Raw genomic sequence first — 20,631 nt, 5'->3', positions numbered from 1 at the left:
GGCTCCAAGTGGAACGGACTCCCTTGGAAGGTGGTGGACTCCCCTTCATTTGAGGTTTTTAAGCAGACATTGGATGGCCACCTGTCATGGTTTTTAGTTAAGATTCCTGCATTGCAGGGGTTTGGAACTTTAGGATCCCTTCCAACTCTACAATTCTATGATTCTATGGTTTATCTTTGTGATGATGCAATTTTCGCATACGAAAGCTGATGGCAGTAGTTTAGAAGTTAAATCAAAGAACTAGTAAATTGCTTATTAGGTTGCATTCCCTCTGAAGGAACAGTTTTTGTAATGTGTGTGGTATTATTATGTTTATATATATATTTGAAGCTGCTCAGAGTGGCTGGGGCAACTACTGCTACTAATAATGTAGTACTACATTATTAGTAGCAGTAGTGGTACTACTACTGCTACTAATAATAATTCCTGCACCTGAATTTGCTGCTGGAATATTTGCAGAGTTATGCTATCCAGATCCTCTATTTGATCAGGACCTTGCTTCCATGTGTCCATGCCTTGGAAAATTCACCTGAGGAAATTTCACAACTGGAGTATTGCCTGAGAAAAGGCCCTGTCACATGTTCCCACCAACTGAACCTCATTTGGTGGAGGGGCATAAAACAGGGACATTTAAATAACACAGAGCTCTCACATTCTGTGTTTCTGAAGGGACTCTTCTTCCATATATTCTCTGTGTATTGAGTTTACCTAACTGTGCTCATGAAATATTACTCATAAGATCTAATAGGTGTAGCTAAGTGGTAGAACACATGCTTTACATGCAAAATGTCCCAGGTTAAACCTCCAGCATCTCTAGGTAGGAGAGGGGGCAAAAATTCTCTCTAAGCACCTGGAGAGCAGCAGCTACTCTGTTGACAACGCAGAGCTAGATGAACCAATGGTCTGATGTGGTATAAAGCAGTTTCCTATCTAGAGCATCCTTGATGATGGCTTCTCAGCCGTGGAACCAGTAGCAAAGCAAAGGATGGGCTGGAGGTGCTTACTTGACTTCCTGGGATGTGGGTCACTGCTGCTTAGCAGAAGAGGTGCAGGGGTGAGAGGGAGAGGCAAGGTGGCAGGGAGGTTGGTGCTGTGCAAACACATTGGTGGAGTCAATGCACCCCATCCCACTGTTCACTACTATGTAGAACTCCATAACCACAAAGGGTTGCTTGGCACACTCTCTACTGACTTCAGAAAGCAGATGCAAAAACTTTCTTTTTTTTAATATCAAAGTGCTTTAAAACTGAGTCAAGGGATGAACTGGAATTTCTTTTAAAAAAGAATATTATTTAGACAATATGTAAACCATTTGATCCGAGCAGTGTACAGACCAAACAGAAGTTGTATACTGGCAACTTCAGCTTGTGCTATTGAAGTGGATTTGGTATTCTGGTGTGACAAACCCCCTTCCCACCTTTTCATGGTAAGGCAAATGATGGGGGAAAGCACTGGAAAGTGTGGGAGGACAACCGCTTGACGCATCATATAACTTCCCACCAAACAAATCAGAATAAATGCTCAGTGAACAGTGGGTGTCATAAAACCTCCCTGCAAACTTTGTGGAAACAAAATCAGGATAAATGCTCGGTAGGTTGTCTGAAAGTGACCTCTGTAACTGCATGGGTAATAGAGCAAAGCTGCCCTAGGAGGTAAATGTAGATGGATGAAGGCAACAGTTTGCTGTTTTGAATTACTGTTTATTAAAGAGAAAGGAATTTCCAGAAAGACTTTTAGTAATTCAAAGGTTATCTATAACGGGTCAATATTCCCTCTGTGTCATTTCAGTTGTCAGTATACTTTTCCTTCCAAATGTTAATCAGGCCAAAACTAAAACAACAACAAGAAGATGACAAAGAAGAGGAAATAGTATCATTGGTACTAAACTCCAAAACAAACCAGGGAAGAAAAGGAAAGGAAAAAAGGAGGAAGGAGCTCTATGTGTTTGAAGAAATATTTATTTCAGGCCCGATACATTTTGCCTTCCTAGGATCACCACAGTGGTTCATGCACTTGAGGGAACAGCTATATAAAATGTGCCCCTGAAGAAGGATTATTCTGAAATGTATTGGGCCCGAAAGAAATCTTTCTTCCAGCACCTGGAGGGCTTTCCTCTTTTTTACTGCCAGTGGTAGTTTTTCAGTTTTTGTGACCCAGGCCAGCAGAACAGACTAAGTTCAGCTGTTGTACAATGCACTCTTTTGGTCAGAAGTTTAATCTCTGTTGCATAAATACCACTGGGCAGCATACAATACTATTCTAGGCCTTCTCTTTGCATGGCAGATCCGAAGTGGGGAAGGACACATTGATCACTGATAAGGTTTTTCCTATTTTGAAGTAAAAAATGACAGCCACTTATTAATGCAGTGGCAGGCCCACTTTCCCTTCCCATAGACAGTTAACGTGATCAGAGGAGTCTTCTTCTCTACCACTCCCTAGACAATTCCAGTTTGTCTGATCAGTTCAGGAAGACCTGGTTGAATATCTTGTGGTCTGAATACCCCTTGGCTTCAAGTGGCTCTCAGAACAGAAGGAAGATTTAGAGATAAAATCCAATTTTCATATAAATAGCATCATTTTTTAAATAACTTCTACTGTGCCTAAAGTCTGGAATTCATGAAAACACCAGGAGCTATACGTAATGACTAACTCTTCTAGCCAACTTTTGCCAAGTTGTCCACTTAAAAAAACCCCACTCATTTCTTTTATATTAAGCAAGAGCTAGCCCTTTTCAATTCCTTTTTACATTTATTTTTTCCTGGCTTCCTAATAATAATTTTTAAAAAGCTTCAAGAAGACTCATTTAACGTTTTCCCGACATTATGAAGGGGACACTAAGGTCTAAGGAAGTCACAAAACCACTCAATTAATTAAACCATATTCAAAGCAAAAGTAATATAATATAAACAAGATTTTTTGTTTTGTTACTATAAGTAGGACTTATGTCTGGTTTTCTAATACTTTCTGGACCAAAATACATGTAAAACCAAACTTATAGCAGACAACAATGTTTGGAAAGTTATGCTTATGCCTTAAATGAAGATCTCTGGGCTGGAGTCATATCTCATTTTGTAAAGTTATACAGTCCTCAAGCAGTGATTCTATCATACTATTTTCACAGAGCACAGTAATACTGCAATGCCTGGAGACAGACAGTCAGGTCCTACATCCAGAGAAGAATGAAAACTGGAAAAAGTGCAGAGAAAAAATATGCTATGGTGCATCTGCAGCACCACAACGGGATACCTTCATCTGTCTCTCCTGTATCAGTCTCTATAGCTACAGCTGGCACTGTAACCTTCACATAGTTTGACCTCACTCCCAAAGGCGCACACCTCCACCGTCTCCCAAGGCAGACAGATGCCAACAACTAACCTGTGAGGTAAATTAGGTTGAGTGAGAAAACTCAGGAAACTTCATTTCTGAGTAGAGATTTAAACTTAAGTTTATCCCATCCCTAGCCCACTACTCTATCTATCTAATCTGGTTTCCCCCCTCCAGTATTGTCGTTGGACCTCTTAAAAGCTAATGATAGTGAAACTATTTCAGGGAAGATATTTGCCATTACCAAAAAGGACATGGAAGAATACTGAGATAATGAAGTACAGTGGTACCTCGGGTTAAGAACTTAATTCGTTCTGGAGGTCCGTTCTTAACCTGAAACTGTTCTTAACCTGAGGTACCACTTTAGCTAATGGGGCCTCCCGCTGCCACCGTGCCACCACACAGTTTCTGTTCTCATTCTGAAGCAAAGTTCTTAACCCAAGGTACTATTTCTGGGTTAGCAGAGTCTGTAACCTGAAGCGTCTGTAACCCGAGGTACCACTGTATCATACCCCATAGTCTCTGCTTGGTAACCATTTGCCAGCAATAAGATGACCCAATCCATGCACCAAAATAAGTGAGTGGTAGAAGAGTTTCAATGTGTTGATAATGTGAATCACTGTAATGAATTCCTGCGCAGAACCCACCAATTTAAGGTTTTGTGACAGGCCACTAGCCTATCTTGGTTCAGAAAAGAAAACTGGATGGTGATCTCAAAAGCTGCTTTCTTAAGGCAAAATAATATGCTTCATCTAGGTATCCGCTTTTCAATTTAGGCACAAAACACTGTCACACTGTGTGCTGCTACTAATGACATGCAGTGGAAAGCCAGTGCAACTGGCTAGTTGGTAGAAATGCAAAGTGACACTTTATGTACACCTCGTTCCAGCAGGGAACAGTCTCGAAACATATGTCATGCAGCAACAATGGTACGGCCAACTGGCACCAATTAAAAAGTCACAGCTGGTTGATCTTCTTTAATGTTTAAAAAGCTCCATGAAAGTAGTTGTGTACATTAAGGGATCAGATGTTTGAGTGCTTACACTACAAACTTTATAGCAAAGGAATAAGCATGCAGATGAAGTACAACATAATAGCCACTGGGAAAGGATGGTCATGAAATAGTTGTGAAACCAGGAGCACTTGCTCCACCTTAACGGTTGCTATTTTCCTCCAACCATTGATTTCTTATTGTTGTGTGTTGATGTGTTTTCTTTTCAATGCAGCACAATTAGATTCAGACACATTTCTTCAGTGCCCACATCACAGGTTATTGTGATGGAGATACTCTAGGATTCCCTTAGGACTTCAGAAGGGACACTTACAAGACCATTATTTTCATATTTGCTTAGAACTAAATTCCATGGTGCTCACTGGGACTTATTCCCAGGTGCCAGGACTCCTGCCCCAAATGCTATGAAAGAGACTTCTATGTGCAAGTAAAAAAGAGAAAGCTTTATTCAAGGCTTACAATGGCACAGGTCAGGCTATAGGTGCAGATCGTAGAGAGTTTGAGAACAGTATGAGGAGTCTGAGACTGGATAAAAAGAGTGAAGATGTCTTGAAAGATAGTCATACTCCTACCACCAGCTTTTAAAGGTTTTTGTTTTGTTTTATGATGTATTTTGTGTTCTCATATTGTATTTTTCTATTGTGAACCAGCCTGGGATATGCAGATGAAGGGTGGTATACAAATTTAATAAACAGCAGCAGCAGCAGCAGCAACAACAACAACAAGATGTGGCACACTCATTTGTGAGATTCTCCCTGTGAGAGTAGTGTGCTTCTCTGAGGTGTGTAGACCTGTTGCCAATAGCAGATGGGCACTGAGCTCTCTCTGGCGGGATGGTGGTCCACCCCTCTGTTTCCTTCTCCTCCAGATATCCAGTCTTGCCTCCTGGATAATTGATCCCAAGGGCCATTGCTAAGGAATCTCTCTGATCCATGGGCGTAAAAGGACAAGAAGCCATTGGGACTGCCTCCTCTTCCACAGCCTTTGCAGGCAAAGGGGGCAGGGCCCCTTCCTCCCTCTCAAGTTGTTCTCTACCAACTTCCTCATCCACATTCTCCTCCTCTCCTTCCTCATTTGACAGACTCAGGGCTGTCCCAATTAATGCCTGACTTGACCCTCAGCATTCAGTTCCAACAGTCCTTCTTCCTTTCTCAAAGATGTCACACCCCACCCCCAGTCAGCACCCTGCCTCTTCTGCCTCTCCTCCACCTTAACACTCGGGGGGGGGGTGTCTCTCTGTGCCAGGGTAGGTGCAGTGGACAAAACATTAGACTTGGACTAGGGACAGCTGAACCCAACTCCCAACTTTGCAGGCAACTTTGGTGACAGCCTCCCAACTTTGGTGACAGCCTCCATCTTCCAGTCCAACCTAGGGCTTTTGCAATGGTAAAAGGAGATGACCCCTTCCTATGCTACTTGTTCTGGTGGTGGAACTCAAATATGATAGATCCTATGGTTGATGTTCAGATGGGAGCACAAGGGACAGTTTGGAGAGTATGTGGACTGATGGTTAAGCCCACGTGTGCTTTCCCAAATGCACCATCTATTTAACCTCCATGTCACAGAAATTGCTGTGAGTCTGGTTTGAATAACGCTGAAAATGAATTCCCATCTTCCCAATTGAATACTCAAGAAATATTTTAAAAGACAGAAAAGAATCATAACAAAATGGTTCTAAAATAGACTGCTTTTCTCATAATTTAACCTTCATTGTATCTTGCCGAATGTTACAGTTCCCCTCCCTGCACACTGAAAGCTGAAATAGCTTGCCCGCTGATACTCTTCCACTAGTAAAATGGCCACTTCTATTCTCAATGCATTATTCCTCGCCGCTTCTGGAGTGTGCTGTTCAGTTTTAAGCTGAAATGGGGGAAAGACAATGCGACTTTCAGATCCGAGCCCTTGATAAAAAGAATGACACCGTGGGAGAAAGAGTAAAATGTCTGGAAAATTAAGACTTATGGCGATGTAATGACCCAAGAAGGAAGCACTTCCACTACAGAGAATTCCCAACAGTAATCTCAGAAATCTCATTACAGACTGATCCTCTGTTACTTCAAGAGTAGTCTCAAATACAATTCTGTGCAATAATAAGAGGCTCGATGTGTCGATTAAATCCTAACTCCTCAGTGCTTCTAATTCTGAATACACAAAATCAGGACTGCTGCATACCAATTAAATATTCCTCACAGTTGTATTTGATCATGGGTTGCCAGTGAAATAACAATGCAGTAGCTTCCATTTCTGGAGTCAAGGGTTTCTTTCCCCTTCACCACGGATGATCATTTCCCTTGCAACCCATGTTTAGAAAACAAAATATGTTACAGGTACCTAGGTTAAGGAACACCACACCAATCATATAAATGAAAGTGAATATTTTCAAAGTGGAGACAAACCATTGCAATATATCATTCAGCAGGCACATGGGCAACTCATCCATTGGCAGTAATGCTGATCCATCCTTGCCAACCCTCCAACTTCCTTGCCACCAACTTTCCAGTGCCATGTGGAAGAAATGGACAAAATCTGCCCACTTGGTCAGTCTCTGGCTGTTTTTTTCTTCCTTACAGTGGTACCTCTGGTTAAGAACTTAATTCGTTCTGGAGGTCTGTTCTTAACCTGAGATACCACTTTAGCTAATGGGGCCTCCCTCTGCTGCCGCTGCGTGGCCGCTACACGATTTCTGTTCTCATCCTGAGGTAAAGTTCTTAACCCAAGATACTACTTCCGGGTTAGTGGAGTCTGTAACCTGAAGCGTTTATAACCCAAAGTGTTTGTAACCCGAGGTACCACTGCACTAGAATTCCTTAGATCCTTCCACATCTAGCTCGGACTCCTACTTACTTTTGAAGAAGTACATGGAATGACAACTCTGCAGCCAACCAGAAACTGGCAAAGTGGGCGGATTTTGCCCATTATTTATTCTGGCAGGCAATTTCCACCAGAATGTTTCTAGAAAAACAGATGAGGAGGAGCCAAAAAGCTGTTTAGGTTGATTCCAAAGCTGTTAGTAGCAGCCCCCCTTTTCACCAAACATCTGTCCGTTGTTTCATATTATGAACTGTTTCCATTTCAAAGCAATTTGCTAGGTAGCCTGTAGGGACTGTTAGTTGAGAAAAGTAGCTGAAGATTTTTAATGCTTATGGAATTAATTCAACATTTCCCAACCTGGACTAGGACTCCCGTCATCTCTGACCATCTGGGGCTGGTGAGAATCGCAGTCCAAAACCTCTGGACAGCACTGGGTTGGGGAAGGCTGAACTTCTTTCATAGTTCTTTGACTCTTGACCAAGGTTACCATTTGTTTGACTGGACAGCAGCATTCTTTGGCAGTTGTGGGGAAGGAAGAGTTTGCCTGGAATCAGCATCCCTATCCACCCACAAACCAGCAAGGTGACTGGCTCTGTCAGCACCAAACATTTATTTGGTTGGGGAGATCCTCCTCCAGAAATCTTCTTCGCCACAAATGATGATGATGCGTGATGCTGGGTTTGCCCCATACAGTCCATTCTGGTACATAGCTCGCCGCTTCTGGAAGCACGATCCATTTGCAGAAATGTGCTTCTTCATTCTGATTGCCTTTGCTGATCCAGAGCAAATTTCTTACTTTTATTATTCATAGGCAAGTGTCACAGGACAAAGTCTCTATTTACAAGTAAATGCAAAGCATTAAGAGTGCAGTGCAGAATGTATTTCTGTGAAACTATGGTCCTGCACTACTCCTAGTCATTTCAATGAGATTTCTGCAACAGAGGTTCCTTGCACCTTGTGTACAAAATATGCACATATATAAAATTTGCTCTGATTGCATATTTTTCCTTCTGTTGCAATGCAGTTTTCAAAAGGCTTCTGCTGCATAGACAGCTGAATCAGTATAGGCACACACACATTGTATTATTTTCCCATAGATCTTCTTTCCCCTAAATAGTGCCTTTATAAATCTATAAAAGTATTATTGCCCCCTTTTAAAGGATTTCTGCTGACCACTCCAGGAATCTGCAGCATTAATTTGGTAGAGAGGTAAAACTGCTGGTCTCTGATTGTGCCTCTTGGGTGCAGATGTCCTCTACCTTTAAGTTAATAATTTCATAATCAGTGATATGGCAATTTCCACATGAAAATAAAAATAGTCTCAGCCCATGTTATTTATCATTTGGTTCCACAAAGGGAGCACATTTCATATCTACAAATCCATCCTGAAACAAATCTGATTTCTGGCTACTCTGCAGCATATTTTGATCTTTACTGAGTAATGAAGTCTTCATTTTTGTGCCTAAAAAAATTTCATGTATAATACAAACAACATTATCTCTAAAACTGTGATACATCATCATACATGCAAAACTAAAGCCTTGTGGGTATGACAGGCTGGGCAAGTTAGATGAACCACTTCAATTTTCCATCAATCAAATTATAGTTTATTGTTCGGCTGAACTACCTCAGGCAACACAAATCTAAAAACTGTCATTTTGGAAACATTACATTTTTTCCCTGTCACATTATAACCCAAGCCATGGCCATAAAAAAGAATGTCATATTACTGGCTGTAATATTCCTTAATTTAAGAAGAGCTAATTCATCTCAAGCCTTGTGCAGTGTGCCTCAAATTTGGACCTCAAAGCACAGCAAAGACACACTGATTGTTCCCAACTCAATAAGTGCATTTAATTCTTACCTAAATAATGGTGATTTTCTCTAAAATGCAGGAAGATTTGACATTAGTGCCTACCTTAGGGAAGAAAGGCTTTGTGTTTCCGAATGATTAGCTCTATCATTTTTGTATGCACAAAAGTTGTAATACGTGTAATTAACATTTGAAGTAAAATGTCCATCTGATTAAATGGGTCTTTCTCTCTATGTATTTCACATATTGATAGAATGCAAGAATCGCCCCTCAACCCCCAGTTCTTACAGCAGAAAGAGAGCGAAAGAGAGAGAACACCACTGGTCTTCATAAGGCTGAAAAAGTTAAAAAGTAATCTTGGAAACATTATGAAACTGATTGTATTCTGTCACCCACAAGTGTATCAATGTCCCTTATGACATTTACCCTGTAGGTTCCTTTACAGTTTAAAACCAAAAGCAAAATGAGCAATATGCTACTAAGTCTGAAATGTTGTGTCAGTTGAATTGAAGCTTTTAAAATATAGGTTACAGAGTATTAACTGGTAGTCACATGGGGGGATTGTGTTTTCTTTATGGCATTTTCTGATCTTTTTAAACATAAAAACTATTTATTTTATTACATTGATGCCATATTTGCCCTGCAATGAGCTCAAGACAGCATGCATGCTGATCCCCCTGCCTTTTTTCTCACCCTGTGAGGTAGGCCAGCTGAAAGATTGTGACTGGCCAAAGGCCACCTCAGTGAATTGTGTCGTGTGTGGGGATTTGCACCTGGGTCTCCCTAGTCCTCATCTGGCACCACGGTAGTCAGCAGAAGAAAGTGATGGATGCAATATATTGTGTTGCATGGACTCTTGGGTAGCAAAAATTGAATGTGATGCCTTTTATGATGTGTGTTAAAATTAGCCCAGTTTTGGCAAAGAAACAGCTTTGGTTGCCCTGTATGATAACTTCTGTTGGGAGAGAGAGAGGGGAAATGTGTACCTGTTAATTCTCCTCAGCCTCTCAGAACCATGGACCATAATATCCTTCTGGAGCAGCTGTCCGAGTTAGGGGATCTCAGCACTGCTTTGCAGTGGTTCCAGTTCTACTTGGAAGGTTGCTTCAGGGGGTAATGGTTAGGGAGTGCTCTTCAGCCCCCAGGGCAACAACATATGTCTTGGTTTTGGGTTCGATGCTGTGGAAATAACTAACGTCATTTAACTTGCGTACAAGTTCTTCCCTTTGCTTGCCTTGAGAAATGTGTATACTTATGGTCAGGTGGATTGTTGTAAGCAATGGGATTTATTTCTGAGTAAATAAATTTGGAATTTAGACCGGAACTTTGTTTTAACATGGTATAGTTTAGTTTAATGATGGGTTTAAAAACTCAAAGTCAGTTAACAGCTCAAATCTTAGACATTGAGGTGAGGAGACTGAAGCCCATGGTCCAGACATGGTCCTGAAGGACTCTCCACGTGGCCTGTGAAACCATTTCCAGGAAGCTACTCCCACCTACCCCACAGCTGACATCATACATGGCACCAGGTGTGCAGCAGGTACGGGCAAGACTTCAAATGAACAGCTGGGAACCAAAAGCTCTTGGATGTTGGTTTGATTGAGCAAGGTGTGGTGCTACCCACCCATGAGCTGCTAGGCAGGTGAAAGCACATCTTCACCCCGCTTCACTTCTATCAAGAAGCAATTGCTACTGAGTTCAGTCGGATTTAATCCTAGTTATTTGGATATAGAGTTATAGATGCAGTCACCTCCAGTTTAACATCATATATTGTTGTCAATTGCAAACACATTTTAAAAGAATATGTTGTTTAGATTTCTTACCTCCACCATGAGGTCCCAGGTCAGGTTATAACAATTTAAAAATACAATGTTAAAAAGAGTTAAAGCAGATTACAACTCAGAGAATAGGGTGGGTGCTACAATATATATTTCAGGTGTCAAAGGCTAGGGTAAATAAATTGTTAACCTTATAATTTCAAGTACACAAACTGGATACCCTACTTCCTAGGGGTCTCTCTCTCTCTCTTTCTGTGTGTGTTTATCTAGATCTATATCTCATGGCTATTATTTTATATCATTTTGAGACTTTAAAGCCAAAATCTAATTATACCAGTAAAAAATATTTTTTAAATATAAGTATTTTCTCTTTTCTAAAAAGAATTTGTTTTCTATATTCACTATTTGTTTTCCTTTCTTGAAAGGATTCATTTCTCTTTGAGCTTCAAGTGGTCCCCTAAGCTGATCTAAGTGCACACATGAGCAGTTAGATCAAAAAACAGCCTTGAGCACGGTTCATATCAGTCACTCAGTCATTCATTGAGGAGATGGAGGTAACAGAGGAAGAGAGTAGCATGTGACCAGTGTCAGAAATGCACACTCTCTTTCTCACACACACACCCCTGGCAGTGGTTTAGAAACATAGGAAGCTGTCTTATACTGAAACAGATCTTTAGTCTATCCAGCTCAGTATTCTCTAGATGCTGGGAATGGAACCAGGGACCATCTGCAGATGTTCTACCACCGAGCCTTTCTTATTTATGAGTCCTTTCTTATTTGTTATGGTGATTGCTGTTTGTTATGGTATGTTGGGTTGCTATTTTTTTATAGTAATTTGGAGTAAAATGATTTATTTTCAGATGACTCTTGTGACCCACCAAATCAGTTGTTTCCAGTCCATTCTGTTTTGCTCAAAACTAGAGTGAAATTGGGTTGGATAAGAAATATTGCCATAAAGATACTGATACTCCAATTTTAAGCATACATTCATAGACGTAAGTCATTGGACCTTCGGACCCTTTTCCTGATAAGATGTGCCTGGAAGTGGGAGGAGGTATGATGAAGTTTGCTGTTCTTTAATCAAATAGAAGGTTTCACAAAAGTTGATGCAGAAGGGGTAGTGCTTCAGCAGTCATGCATGCTGCAACTAGGTGATTGCACTAACTACTTCTACTTCTTCTTCTTCTTCTTCTTCTTCTTCTTCTTCTTCTTCTTCTTCTTCTTCTTCTTCCCTGCTGTCCCTGGCCAAAACCGGGCTCAGAGCAGCTAACATCAAATGTACAGCACATTAACATAAAATCAGGCAATCAATTAAAATACATCCAAAAATCAGATCAGGATCAGAATAAAATCCAATCAGATAGCAGCCCACAGATTAGGGTTGGGGACCTTAAATGCTCACCAGGCCCAACTGTTTCTGCTGAACCTATATGAGCCTGTGAGAAAAATTGGGATGCCACTTTCATGCAAGTTCCTATGAAAGGGGAGAGGGAGTCAGACTGAACGCTGACCAAAGGCCTGCTGGAACAGCTCTGTCTTGCAGGCCCTGCGGAAAGATGTCAAATCCCGCAGGGCCCTGGTCTCTTGTGACAGAGTGTCCCACCAGGCCATGGCGATGGCCAAAAAGGCCTTGGCCCTGGTCGAGGCTAGTCTAATCTCCTTGAGGCTCAGGACCTCCAAGATGTTATTATTTGCAGACTGTAAGGTCCTCCGTGAGGCATACCAGGAAAGGCGGTCCTGTAGGTATGAGGGTCCTAGGTAGTATAGGGCTTTAAAGGTTAAAACCAGTACCTTAAACCTGATCCTGTACTCCATTGGGAGCCAGTGCAGCTGGTATAGCACTGGATGAATGTGATCCCATGGCGTGGACCCCATAAGGAGTCTTGTTGCGGCATTCTGCAGCCGCTGGAGTTTCTGGGTCAGCTTCAAGGGCAGCCCCACGTAGAGTGAATTACAATGATCAAGCCTGGAGGTGACTGTCACATGGATCACAGTGACAAGATCAGGGCGAGAGAGGTAAGGGACCAACTGCTTAGCACAGCGGAGATGAAAAATTGCCACCTTTGTTATAGCTGCAACCTGTGCCTCCATAGAAAGGGAGGTGTCAAAGATTACACCCAAACTCTTAACAGGGCCCTGGCACTAATTGTGCCCCCACAAGAGATGGGAGTTGGCCCCCCAATCCCATATCGCTCAACCCAGCCAAAGGACTGCAGTTTGGTCCTTTGGGGATTAAGATTCCTAGCTTTGGACTCAGGACTATGGCTAGGTAGAATTTACCCTTCACTCAATGTCAACATATACTACAGTCCTGGGATTGCAGAGAAGGCAAGCACACTCTCTTCTCTGCCATTAGCAAGGGGACTGAAAGTGACGTAGAGATAATTCCATATCAAAGGAAGCCTAGATGGAGATGGAAACACTGAATCCAATTCCTCTATAAGATTTCTGACAATCAAACTATTTTATTTTAACGAGAAGGAAAAATATTTGTGCATTTGCCACTGCTATTGTCCTAATTCATAAAGTTGAGTTAAAAAAAATGTTCAGGGAAGGGTAGCCATATAACACCACTTTCTCTCACCCCTTTCTTTAAAGAGGAGAGTCATGAATTCCCTGCAAACCCCCCCCCCTCATGTGTACCTTTGTAAATGTAGAGCCCCTTCTCACAGAGCCATGGCTGGATTGGGGAGAGCCCTTGATGCCCTGTGACCCTTGTCATACATTCTCCCAATGCATGTGGTTTGTCCATTGGAAACACCCTGTATTGCCAATAGCTAACCAACTGGATTTCTACAGGAATACCTGTAGAAATATTAGGGATGCGGGTGGAGCTGTGGTCTAAACCACTGAGCCACTTGGGCTTGCTGATTGGAAGGTTGGCGGTTTGAATCCCCACGATGGGGTGAGCTCCCATTACTCGTCCCCAGCTCCTGTCAACCTAGTTAGTTTGAAAGCACTTCAAAGTGCAAGTAGATAAATAGGTACCACTCCGGTGGGAAGGTAAACGGTGTTTTCGTGCACTGCTCTGGTTTCACCAGAAATGGCTTAGTCCTGCTGGCCACATGACCCGGAAAAACTGCCTGTGGACAAACATCAGCTCCCTCGGCCAGTAAAGCGAGATGTGCTCCACAACCCCAGAGTCATTCATGACTGGACTTAACTTTTTACCTGTAGAAATAGCACTGTGAGCAGTCTCTGTGCCACAAAATTCCAACTTAATTTCAAAACTCAAATGCTGGTTTTACAAAGAATGGAATTTATAATATCTATCCAAGCCAGGTTTCATTGCATGGAAATGGAAGAAGGCAAAAATCAAATTTGCAGATGACACCAAACTGGGAGGGGTGGCTAACACCCCAGAGGACAGGATCACACTTCAAAACGACCTTGGCAGATTAGAGAACTGGGCCAAAACAAACAAGATGAATTTTAACAGGGAGAAATGTAAAGTATTGCACTTGGGCAAAAAAAATGAGAGGCACAAATACAAGATGGGTGACACCTGGCTTGAGAGCAGTACATATGAAAAGGATCTAGGAGTCTTGGTTAACCACAAACTTGACATGAGCCAACTGTGTGACGCGGCAGCTAAAAAAGCCAATGCAATTCTGGGCTGCATCAATAGGAGTATAGCACCTAGATCAAGGGAAGTAATAGTGCCACTGTATTCTGCTCTGGTCAGACCTCACCTGGAGTACTGTGTCCAGTTCTGTGCACCACAGTTCAAGAAGGACACTGACAAACTGGAACGTGTCCAGAGGAGGGCAACCAAAGTGGTCAAAGGCCTGGAAACGATGCCTTATGAGGAACGGCTAAGGGAGCTGGGCATGTTTAGCCTGGAGAAGAGGAGGTTAAGGGGTGATATGATAGCCATGTTCAAATATATAAAAGGATGTCACATAGAGGAGGGAGAAAGGTTGTTTTCTGCTGCTCCAGAGAAGCGGACACGGAGCAATGGATCCAAACTACAAGAAAGAAGATTCCACCTAAACATTAGGAAGAACTTCCTGACAGTAAGAGCTGTTCGACAGTGGAATTTGCTGCCAAGGAGTGTGGTGGAGTCTCCTACTTTGGAGGTCTTTAAGCAGAGGCTTGACAACCATATGTCAGGAGTGCTCTGATGGTGTTTCCTGCTTGGCAGGGGGTTGGACTTGATGGCCCTTGTGGTCTCTTCCAACTCTATGATTCTATGATTCTGTGAAAAACAATGGAACTAAGGGGGTGGAGGAGAAAAGGAAAAGAAAGAAAAGGAAAAGAACACATGAAAATGATTTGATGTTGATATTTGGATCAAATAAGCAATGTATTTTACCGTTCCTTTACTGATTAAAATCTGTATTCGTTTAGATGTTGTATTTCTTGCTTTACATGTGTTGATCCTATATGAAATGCAGGGAAAGAGTGAAATCTTGTAATATTTTCATTTGTTTAAGACAAGGAATCCTCTTTTAAAAATATGACATGGAAGATAAATTGCCACAAAATACCAAAGAATATAAAACCCAGAAGCCAGAAAATGAGTGTTAGACTTTGAAAATAGATCACATTGTGATGAAATGACCTGAATGTCCCTGTTCTTATGAGAGTCTACACTTCCCAGATGACCTCTTTTCCAGATTAGTATTTGGGACTCAAAGGATATATTTCCCGTATTGGATTTTTTCTTTTTTTAATAGGAAGCCTGTGGACAACATATGTTGGATCAAGCATTCCAGCAGTTAAGGTTTTGGGTTTTTTTGTTTTTGCTTAAAAAACATGCTGCATTTCTTTTGATACAGTTCAGTGTGATGGCATTGGTGAACTGTTTGTTAAAAAAAATAGAACTTGCCCAAAGTTCATCAGTTAAGGAAAAGTCTGAACTAACCTGGTATATATCTAATGGAGTTCGGAGATTCTCTTTTGGAACTTCAGAAACAGCAATGGTTTATCTGGTTCATCTTGACATTTTTATAATGAGACAGTGCTTCATTATGCAATAAATGACATCCTATTGAGCTTCACAATTATATGAGGAGTGAAATATTTGAAGGGAAAAATAGAATCACAGAATCTGATTATGGATTTACAAGGAAGTGGAAACATTCTAAACTCATCCATCTACATTTTACTTTGCAAGATTGTTAAGTCAGATTTATTCAATTAATAGAGGAAAGGAAACTTGAAATAGGAATATAAATACAGTGTGGATGTCAACTGTGCAAATATCTTGACATATGCCTATAGGCACCACTGCTCACACTATGATCCTCATGGAGCTCTGGCCCCCAATAAAATGTCTCCTTCCTCCTAGGCTAGACATGTACATAAGTAGGTCCCACTTGCACAGACTTTTTGCCATAAATAGCATGGGCAGACTACAAGCTGGGACAGGGCTTAGTCCTTTCATTCTCATCTGTCATATAGCTAATCTAACCTGCCCTTCCTCCTTCTGATGGCTAAAGAATATTAGCTTCCCTTGAGATGAAGACTGTAGATGTTCCTTCTCTATGGTGACTTCTGTTCTGTGTATCTGAAGAAGTGTGCATGCACACGAAAGTTCATACCAAAAACAAACTTAGTTGGTCTCTAAGGTGCTACTGGATGGATTTTTTTTTTTATTTTGTTCCTCTATGAGTGTGATTCTGTGAAGGAGGAGAGGGAAACAGCAGTCTTTCTTTGCAGGGAAATGTGTGGACAGACATCTAGTTTCTCTCACCTCCAGCAATTGCAGGAGAAAGGATAAATAAAATAAAACCAAAACCAGGCTGATTCCTAGAAGTTGAGTGGAACATGTAGTGCAGCCTTAGGTTTACCCCACTATCAAACACAACAGATTATTTCTTTGCTAATGAAAAAATGGTGCAGATGGTGCTATAAAAATGCAAGAAAAGCCCTACTAGATCAGACCAGATGCCTATGTAGTCCATAGTGAACAATCAGACAGTTCTCATAGTGACCAATCAGGTGCTGAAGGGATGTCCAAAACCAGGACATGAGTGCAGCAACACTCTCCCACTCCTGTCCTCCAGCAACTGCTGTTTAGAGATAATGAAGGTAGGTCATAGCCATCTTGACTAGTAGCTGGGGATGTGGGAGAGAGACAATTTGGCTTGCATTTAAAGATGAGCTTACCTTAATTTGCACTTTCCCCAAAACACCTTCCCAGCAATAAGCAAACTGAAGCACAGCAACTCGCAATTCACTGCATCCCCATAGTCACCTTTGACTGGACTTAACCGTCCAGGGGTCCTTTACCTTACAAGAGTACATATACTGAAATCAATAAATAAATGATTTCTAAGCTAGAGTAAAGTTTTCATATGTATATCAAGTGAAAATAAATGCAAAAATGCATTTAGGAGAATTATTTTGGAAAAACAGTTATATTAGAGAAATTACTTTTGGGGGGAATGTATATTAGGGAATAATGCATAAAAACTCTGTGAAGGAAGGTGCTGGGCTCTGCTGGGAGAAGGGGCAAAAAATGTTTGTAAGAAATTGTTGCCCCATCCCTTTTTCCAGTGGTGAGTTTCTGCTGGATCCCAGGTCCCTCCATGAGCTCCTCTGGTCATGGAGGTATAAGCCTAGATCCAAGCCATAATATTTCCATTCAAGGAAACTACAGTCCGATTCATGCTTACATAGGAGTAAGGCCCCTTGAACTCAACAGGATTTACTTCTAAGGATACACACATATCATTGTGCTGTATGTTATGATTCTAGTGGCCTTGGGAAATTGGTAGTGCAGCAGTGGGTGCTAAGTTGAATACTTTTTTACTGTTGCTATTATTACTGACACAATATTTTTAGATATATTCTGTGATTCTTTCTTCTTCCAGATTAACAATTGATAGGAGATCAAAACCCTGAATTTTACCTCTTTCCATTTTGGCAACCCAGAAGAAATAGTTACAGATCATTTGCCAGGCCTGAATCCCAAGATCCTGAGGTAATGTGTGATTTTAAGCATCTTGCTTCTAGTTTCTAACGTACACACAGGGGAACAGATTGTTGGCAAGACTCTTTCAGATAGCTAGTTGAATTCTGCATCAATGAACACCATATTGGGTCTGAAGAGCTATGAGGGATCCGCAGTGGTAATTCCCAGAGCAAGCCTACTGCAACTATGAATACACAAGTTTGAATGGCTGCCAAATCTTTATCATGATAGTTCCAGTTGGAAACTGGAAGGAAAATATACACAAGGTAGGAATTAAAAAACCACAACAATGCTTGTTCATTTCTACTCTTTGTTGTTAATCCTGTAATGCATATGTAAATTGCTAGTGCTGAAGAAAGACAGTGTATACCCACACTGTGCCCCAGTAAACAAGCTGCATCTTAATAGTGAAAAGCAACAATTTCTTTTCTGCAAATCAGTAATCTGATTTTTGCAGTTAAGATTGCAAAATGTGTGATTTTTTAATTTTAAAAAAAGTTTTATTGTTTTAATCAAGAAGATGCAAAAAATTAATGAAATAAGCATGGGGCACATGTTAAATGTGTACTTTTAATTTGACTCTATAGTGCCCAAACGCAAGCTACATACCAGTGGATCTGCCAAAAGCTAGCATTTGGTCAATTTGGAAGTCAAACTTGATAGCTTTGAAAATGATTGGATGTGTCCCAAGCCTTGCATTCTCTCTAGGAAACTGTAATATTCATGTAATTCATACTGAGCTTGGTTACAAGTTACTTGCACATGCACGTTCAGCATCTCTGGGATTCCTATCTGTCTTCAGGAATGGCTTGCCTGTCTCCACATGCAGGGGGAAGTATCTAACTGACTCACCCATTGGCTACCCTCACCTGGTTTAGCCAGCCACTTGAAGCCCTTCCTGGGGTGTGGCCTCTGTCACATGCTGACAGCTTCTAGGAGCCATAGGTGAGAGCTAAGTGCAGGGTGGGTACCAAAGGTGGACAAATTAACCCAGAAGGAGCACAATGTGTCCCCCACCAGAGGTACTACCCCTCCCCTAACACCCCAGACACCCTTGTGCAACTGAATTGGCCTTAAACATCTGGTATGATATGTCAATTTCGGTCTTTAAAAATGGTTTGCATTTTGAGCCAAAGCTTTATTTCAATGCCAATTTATTATGTGTGCATGTGTTTATGTGCAGCCTGCTCTACTTTTCTTCTTACCTGTGTGATGATAATTATATATTTACATCTCGGGAGGTATTATACCCAGGTGATCACTGTATTGTGTCTGACACACAACACAGCAGTTTTCAACAACATTAGTATGGTATGGAGATAGGCAAACTCCTGCAGAGGAACTCAGATGTATTCACGAGTCCAGATTTTGGTGTCAGATATTTCACAGCATTCCAGGCACCTACACAGATTCTGCCGGATCCATGGTGAAGTGAGACTGAGACTTTTACATGTGCTGGAAATGGTGTGAGCATACATTTGCTGACCTGAAAACAAATTCATTGGGATACAGATAATTTCCATTCCAACCACTTCTGCAATGCTCATCTTTGCTCACAGTGTCCATAAAGTAGCAAGACCAAGTATAGAGTCTTTATATGTCTTTTCCATATACAAGGCACCTGACAAAATAGAATTACTTGCATTCTGTCCTCCAGCCAGCAGTCAAAATGGCAAAGAAAACAATTATGTAGACCATGTTCAAGACAAAACTTGAAGCTCTTGATGTCTCATTGGGGAAAACCAGAAGATTATCTCTTGGCTCCAAATATGGTGTTGAATGAACCATTTGGCTTAGTAAGAGTAACCCTTCAGTCATCAAGGAGATCCAGAAATTGAACATGTGAATGGTGGGGTAGCGATAAATGTGCTGCCTCTGCCCCCAATGTCATTGCCTTCCACATGTTGGGTCTATAGGGAGTCAGCTTCTACACATTGAGACTTCCTGCACAATGGAGAATCCTTGAAAATCAGGATTCCACATTGCATGGGGACGTCTACATGAGCAGAAGCAGAATCCCTTCTTCAGATTCACCTTCATATAATGGAAGGCAATGGGGACAGGGATTCTGGCCAGCACACTCAGCTTTGCATGCCCATTGTTAGATTTCCACTAATGCCTGAATAGGGTTGTTAATATGTTAACAATGTCACCATTCAATATCAGTGCCAAAAGTGTCTTATTACAACCAGCATCAATCTTGTTCACTTTAACCTAGACTTTGGTAAGCTTTGTTGCTTAAGGGCCACAGCACATGTTAGAGCACCTGCTTTGCATGCAGAAGATTCCAGGTTCAATCCCTGGCATCTCCAGGTAGTCTGAAACCCTGGAGAGCAACTGCCTGTCAGTGTAGACAGTACTGAGAAAGATGGACCAATGGTGTGACTCAGTAGAAAGCAGCTTCCTGTGTTACTTTGTCTGGATATATTTTCATTGCACTATGAAGAAGACTTTTCTATTTTCAAATGCTGACAGTAAACGTGATATATTTCCTGCTAGAGCTATACTTGTTAATTTCTCTCTTCCTGCCCCTTAACATTATTTATTATTTAATATCTGCAAAGCATTTTGGGATACAATTTAGAAGAGAATCACTTCTCGCTCCCCCCCTCCCTCTCTCACACACAAGCCAACAAAGAATTGCATTTTAATGAATCCATTTGTGAAGGGATGTGTTGTAGTTTTAATTTTTAAAGACATATAATGGCTCATTTCACAGTTATTGGGCTGCATGGACAAGAGACCAGAGTTCTTTAAAAAAAATCATTTTCATGATACTAGCACACATATATTGATGTATATTAATGGTCTTTTAAACCTTTGAAAGCCAAGTTGTCTATGTTGACTAATATAGTTTTATATTATAGCAATGTGTGTGTGTTTGTACACACACACACACACACACACACACACACACACACACACAAATATGTATTGAATAGGGATTATTGGTGGAGGCAATGTTTTGCTA

This window comes from Podarcis bocagei, assembly GCF_964188305.1.
Source record: "Podarcis bocagei genome assembly, chromosome: 8".
Lineage (NCBI taxonomy): Eukaryota > Metazoa > Chordata > Lepidosauria > Squamata > Lacertidae > Podarcis > Podarcis bocagei.
Note: the sequence above shows the minus strand (reverse complement) of the source record.